Source organism: Phaseolus vulgaris, chromosome 4 (assembly GCF_051622355.1).
Source record: "Phaseolus vulgaris cultivar YP4 chromosome 4, ASM5162235v1, whole genome shotgun sequence".
Classification (NCBI taxonomy): Eukaryota; Viridiplantae; Streptophyta; class Magnoliopsida; order Fabales; family Fabaceae; genus Phaseolus; species Phaseolus vulgaris.
Genome location: NC_143501.1, coordinates 2,208,945 through 2,216,164, shown reverse-complemented (window position 1 = coordinate 2,216,164; position 7,220 = coordinate 2,208,945). Strand labels below are relative to the sequence as shown.

At 31.1% G+C, this 7,220-nt stretch overlaps 1 pseudogene across 1 annotated transcript; it reads right to left on the bottom strand.

The window, feature by feature from the left end:
- Positions 1-4,869: 4,869 nt before the first annotated feature.
- On the bottom strand, positions 4,870-6,768 carry LOC150027778 (alkane hydroxylase MAH1 pseudogene; annotated as a pseudogene). Its single transcript, XR_016520302.1, has one exon. The product of XR_016520302.1 is annotated as an alkane hydroxylase MAH1 pseudogene (transcript).
- Between the last annotated feature and the right edge of the window lie 452 nt (positions 6,769-7,220).

Here is a 7,220-nt window from a genome sequence, read left to right as displayed (position 1 = left end):
TGCTTGAAGAGGCAATGTTAAGCTTTTGAGGGTATTCCAATCCATTGTTTCAGCTAGAAGCAACATAGCATTCTTTTGGTCAGCTTTTGCATTTTTCTTTTCTCTTGGTGTGTGTTTTGTTGGGTACCAATAAAAAACAACATTGATTCCTAAGAATGAATCTTTAACTTTCCTTATATGGAAGCAAACTCAGTGAGCTTTTGGTAGGTTCAATATTTTTGGTCAATTTTATACTGATTTTGTGCTTCTGCTTTAATGGCATAGGTTTGGTTATAGGTAGGACTAGGACTCTGGAAAGAACATATACTATGTTAATCAATCACTCTTGTGAATCACATTCACAACATTGTTTCTTCTTTCTTATTCTTTCCTTCAATCATGCCACCAAACTCCTTTTGACCACTAAGCCACCAATACCTCAAGAAAGAATCATAACTTCATCACCAAAGTACAAAACTAGAAAAGGAAAAAAATTTAAAAATATCTAGTGATTTTCAAATCACAACAATTAAATGAAAAGATACCACAATTTATTAAGAAAAAATTACAAAAAAATCCCATCAAAAATGGCTTTTATAATCAAATTTTGAATCTTAGACTTAACTACATGCACCAACTTTCTTATTTCTGATTGAAAAAAGTATTCTGGATTGTGATTTTTTTTCTATATTATTTTACAATTTTCAATATTATTATTTTAATAATTTTTTATATTATTTAATTATAAATGTAACTTTTATTATATATTTTTTTTAAATTATCATATTAAGAATTGTATATAATTACTTTAAAAGTATAATTTTTCTTGTCATATTATGATATATATAGTTTTGATCCATCCAGATTAATTCTCATAATCAAATAATTGTTATTTTCTATCAATCCAGATTAATTATCATAATCAAATGATTATTATTATGGTATGTGATTTGGATCTATCAGACTAATTCTCATAATAAAATTATTATTATGGTATATGATTTGGATCAATCAGATAAATTCTTATAATCAAATGAGATCACATAAGAAATAATTAATAAGAAAAATAATGAGTCCAATCAAATTAAATAAGAAATAATTTTTTTAAGAAGATTTAATGGAATGTACTGCTTTCGGATTTCAAAAGAATTGTTTCCGGAAAAAAAGTTATTTAGTTTTTAAAATATTTTATTACAATGTAATGGTTTTTTAAAAGACTTTTATAATTTATATTTTATAGAATTTTCAAAATATGTGAAATCACAAGATTTGAAATTATTTTATGGATTTACAATAATTAAAAGGATTTCTCGCCTTTAAAAAGAATCATAAATATATATTAATTTACCTTTTAAAGTGAAATGCATCTTATCCTAATATTATTTTACTATACAAAAAATACATAAATTAAAGTGTATTTTGGTGGTAGTTAATGCTAATATTTTTATTTTTTTTGAAAATCATCATAGAAACAAACAAATATTTGATAATAACATACCTGGAAATTATTAAAAACAGTACGTTATTGGTAATTATGAAGAATGATTTCTAGTATATTATTGATATCTTGCTTATTTATTTTTTGGTAAAGAAAAATACAAGAAATCAAAGTTATGTTATGATATATATATATATATATATATATATATATATATATTTCTATAATATATTAATACGGTATGATGACGTGTGTTTGTCTATAATTTAAAAGCACTTTTTTTTACTTCTTTCTCCTCCTCCTTCTTTTTTTAGTTTGATAACTATGATATCACTAATTTTGATTTATTTTTTGAGTTTGATAACTATGATATTATAATATTTTATTTACTTTTTCAAGGATTAGTTTGTTCTTTTAATACACACATTACTTAAAGAATACTATTAATAGTATTTGTAATTGTTACTTTTCCCTTATAAATTTTATGTTTAAAATTTTTTTTTGACACTTTGACAATTATAATATTTTTTTATATACTTCATTTTATTATATTATTTTATTGTTTTTTTATTGAATTATGTATTATTAATTTATATTTTTAGGTACTAGCCGTACATACCATGTCTAGGTCCTCTAAATGATTCGTTCGACATTCTAAACCCAATTATGTTCAAGCAGAGTTAATCAAGCTAATCGAAGATTAAGAGCTAGGTAATGTATTCTTAACCATGACTCAAACCCTCTAATTTTGTTTAATGAGAAAGGCTCACTAAAATAATATAAATAACACACATCCTAAGAACCAGGTACGTCATCACACAGAGTTCTAATTACCGAATATCGTATACTAAAACTAACTTGACTGTCGGAGTGCTTTCTGCAAGTACCATCTGAGTCTGAATTACGAGAAAACTAGGAGGTAGAACGAGTAAAAAAGAAGAAGGAGTTTGCCTCGAGAGAAAGTGGAGTGTTATACCAAATAAGGAAGGAGAGGATCAGTCTCAATCCCTGTTCGAGAGTCTCCATCCTCGTTCGAGAATATTTTATATTATATTATTCATTTTATTTGTTTGATAATTAATACCGATAAAATATAAATATGTTTAATAATTTGTTGGATCCACTTAGTTATTTTAATTTTTCCAGTCTTTCTAAACAAGGTCGATTTTCTTCTTCTTTATTTTGACTTTTTTTTTCTTTCACCTTTTTTATCTATAAACCATGATATGGCTAACTCAACTGGATTAAGCAAACACTCTTTCTTTCTGTTCTACACATACGAGCATGTTGATTTTTTTAATTTTAATTATTTTAAATATTGACAATATTTTTTATTGTTAAAATAAATAAATAAATATTTTTTCACGTGACTTTTAAAATAATTAGCAGAAAAACAATATAAAGTGCATCATGCTTCACAATCGGTAACGAAATCCACTTTTTATATAGATAATATTTACTTAAGTTCATTAATCAATAATTTAGAGTGTTTAAAATATGTTTAACATTTCAAGTACTCCCTATGATTATCCTATGATTAGGGTATACAAACACATAAAGCATAAATTACTCAAAATTCCTTTGTTTAGAAAAAGATTTTTTCAAAACGACAACACAATATTGTATACCATTAAATTCAACGTAAAAGGATATTACTTCCTCAAATATATTTTCCCAAAATCAGTAATTCTCTAATAAACATGTATACGTGCACGCAAAAGCTTATACATCAATATGAAATCATTCTATATATAAACAATTTCCTTTTTTTTTTAACTATGCAAATAAACCAATTGTCATAGAAGGACAATTAAAAGCTTGACCCTCCACCTACATACTATACACAATTTTCCCTTTTGTATAATAATAAATACATAATTTTTTCTTTTGTATAATAGTAAAAAGAGTAACCTGACGTACTCTAACACCTCTTTTGAAACAGTTCCCTCATCAACCTTTACAAGTGTGCCTACAAGAGTCCCTATACATTCAAAACATTGATTGTTCCAGAGAGCCAGCGAAATATCCCTGCAACGAAACCATGTTATTTTCTCAGATACCACAAAGGAGTCATCACAAGGAACGATAGAACCGAAAATACCTTCAAACCATTCCTTGTTATTTGCTATTATCCTCTCAATTAAACCCTCTTCTTCGTAGGACAAAAGCATGTAACTCTCCCATAAACATCTTACCCTCACTAAAAAAATCCTTCCAAAATAAAACTCTCATTTGACGGCTTGCACATCCTGCCTTCAACAGTTTCCTGATGTAGCATCTCTCTAGCCAAAAAGACGTCTCTGCATTAACCCTAAAATGTAGCAAATTGTCATCTTCTCCCTTCTGATCGTTGCCCACTATTCCACCCCTAAGAGCTTGAACATACACTACAAGAAAATGATGAAATAGAAATCAATTTTTAGAGACAAAAAATAATCAGTTGCTATAGTGACTAAATTAGAGACCATTTTAGAGACTAAAAAAAGTTTGGTTTCTAAATTAGTTTCTATTATTGTTAAATGATTTTTAAATTGGTGTCTAATTAGCAATCAAGGTTTTTGCTACCAATTATTTAAATTCTAAATTTAGTAGTAAAAACATTGGTTGCTAATTAGACACCAATTTATAAACCATTTAACAATAATAAAAATTAATTTTAGAAACATTGTATGATCTCTAATTTAGTTACTATAACAACTAATTACTTTTTTATCTAAAATTTTGATTCTCTTTCATATTTTTTTTTAAGTGATAAGATCACGGTTGAGTCTTCTAACTCCAAACTTTCTGAGTATGAACTTGTTTGTGCAAGATTTGCTTTAGCTTCTCTTCCCTTCTGTATTTGGACTTCTTTGCATGTACCAATCCAAATAGAATCGAGTTCTCTTTCCAAACCCGGGACATTTAACTTCTAAAACTCTTCCACAACACTGAAAAACCTTCCATAAATCCTAACTCTTGAAACTCATTTGGGAAGTTGGTAAAAAAGAAAGAAGCCTCTGCCATCTGCAAATTGCAAAGCTGTTGCGCTCAACTCCAAAATCACCTTCACGAAAATCTTGAACAACCTTCGAAATCCATTAGAAACGTAACTCCCTCACCTTTACTGCTACGTTCATACTTTAATTTGTGTGTGTGTTGTATGTATATAAAGAAGGATCTCAAAACGCAGGGGAGGCATCTTGTAGAATTTTCAAGGATGAAACCATTGGGGTAGGTTGAGGATTTGAGTCTGTTATGTGTTTCTGATGCAGAAGATTTTGAACATATCTAGTCTCAGATAAATGAAGATTGTCATCTTTTGGTGTAGACACTTCAATGCCAAAAAAATAATGAACTTCACCAAGATCTTTGAGGGTAAATGATGATCTTGAAACAAAGTAGACCATGATCCAATGATTATTATGTGGTCTACATATATTAAAACAAATAAACTACAAGAGTCATTGAAATGAACAAACAAAGACGTATCACTAGTTGTTGAATGCAACTCAAAGTTTTCAAGAGTATTACTTGAACCTTGGAGATTGTTGCATGTATACATGTTCTTGAAAATCATCGTCCAGAAACACATTTTTGACATCAGTATGATGGATTGGCCAATTAGAGGACACAACATGAACTAACACAACTTTCATGGTTGTTGGTTTATCACAACTTTCACTCATGACATTAGTAGAAGGTGAAACTTTATAACAACATCAAGAAGGAAAACTTAGGACATAGACTTAAACAGAATTTCGTAACACAAGATAACCCTCAATTTGAGAATTTGCTGCATCAAAGAAGCTGTCTTTTGGTTATGGTAGCTTTCAAACCATTGTTCATGAGAAGAACAATGGAATGGGAGGGAGTTGCAACATGACCTTCCACCACTTTGAAACGGTAGCTGCGCAAAATAGCAGCTGCAACCATCTTCATCTGCAGAAAGGCCAAGTCTTTTCCCAAACAGATTCTTGGTCCTGCATTAAAAGCAATGAATTTGTAAGGTGGTGCATAAACTATTTCTCCTCTCTCAGAAATCCATCTCTCTGGTTTGAACTCCATGCAATCTTTTCCCCATATCTCTTCACACCTTCCCATTGCATACAAAGAAAACATTATCATTGTATTGCCATTCACTCTGTGCCCACTTGGAAGCGTATCAGCTTTAACTGCTTGCTTCCGTTCGATAGGCACCGGAGGGAAAAGTCTGAGAGCTTCACACAAAGCACCATGCAGATAAACCAGCTTCTTCACCTCCTCCATGCCTATCACTTCTTTCTCATTCCCAAACTTCTCTTTTATCTCTTCAACAATCTTCTCTTCCACCAAAGGGTCATTACCAATAAGCCAAAACAACCATGTTAGAGCTGAAGTCATGGTTTCTCTTCCCGCTACAAAGAAGTTAAACGCAGCATCCCTCAGAAACTTATCGTCATGCACTCTTCCTCTCTCTTCAGTCATCATCAAAGCACTCACCAAGTCAAATGGAGCTTCCTCCATTTCTTCTCTGCTGCACTTACTCATCCCTTCTCTCTTTGATGCTATCCGTGAATATATGAACTCGTCAAACGTTCTGCATGCTTCTGTCATCTTCTTCTCTTGACCAATCTGCAGCCATTTCTGAAACCTCCAAACACTTCTTGGCACTATGTGTCTGTAGAATATCGACTCTTCAGACTCGTTAAAAGCCCTTTCGATGGCCACTTCGGGAAACTCAAGGGAAAGGCACTGAGGATCATGCCCTACAATTGTGGAGCACATGTTATCGAAGGTGAATCGGTTGAAGATATCTTGAAGATCCACCACTCTTCCTTCTTGCTCTGCATGATCCAATATTGGAAGCAGGCTTGTGTGCACCTTCTTCTGAACTGTTTGATCGACAAACACTTCGAACCTTCTTTGCCTGATCAAAGAATGGAGAACGGTTCTGAAGTACTTCCATGTTTCTGAATCGGCAGTGACAACCCCATCTCCAAAGGGTTCGAAAATCTCACGAAACGCGGGTCCCTTGATGTAGTTGTCGAAGTTCTTGCACAGCATGTGCTGCACATTGAGGGAGTCACAAGTGAGGAAATAGTTCATTTTGGTGAACCATGGCCCTTTGAACTCCCCAGTGCCACCATTTTTCTTCAGCACCTCAGTCATAAAATCATGGATCCTCCACAAGTTGAAGAGCACGGTTGGTAACATTCCAAGGATGGGGTAATCCAGCAAGAGAAAGTGTTTGGAAGATCTTCTACGATGGAAGAAGTATAGAGAAGAAAAGAATGATGCTATTATGAACACGTAGAGAAGCATGGCCATGTCAAAACTTAGCTATAGTGTTTGTGTATGCATGAATGAATACAAAGAACACATTACTTTTTTCATTAACACATCTAATTTTCTAACTCTTAAATAGTTATTTCAAAAGTTCTTGATGAGTTTTTGTATTCTGTGTGGTGTAAAATAAAAAAGAGTGATTGAAAACAAGAAAAATAGCTGTCACATTTAAGAGTAGATTCAGTGATATGATGCAAGCATAGAAAATGGCGTCACGTGCAATTTATGAAAGTGTTATAAGTATCCACCGGCTCGTCAAAATTGATTTTTTTCACATCATTCTACTCAATTTATTTTTAAATTATAGAAATAATTAGTGAATTTTGAAAAGTTATTAAAGATATATAAATTCTTTTAATCCCACATGGATTAGAAATTATGAATAATCATGATTTTTGATAGTATATAAATTGATGAAAATTATATAAATTATAATTTTTATTTTGCTCAAAGCCAACAAAGGTAAAAGGTTTGTAGTGATATACATTATAAATAT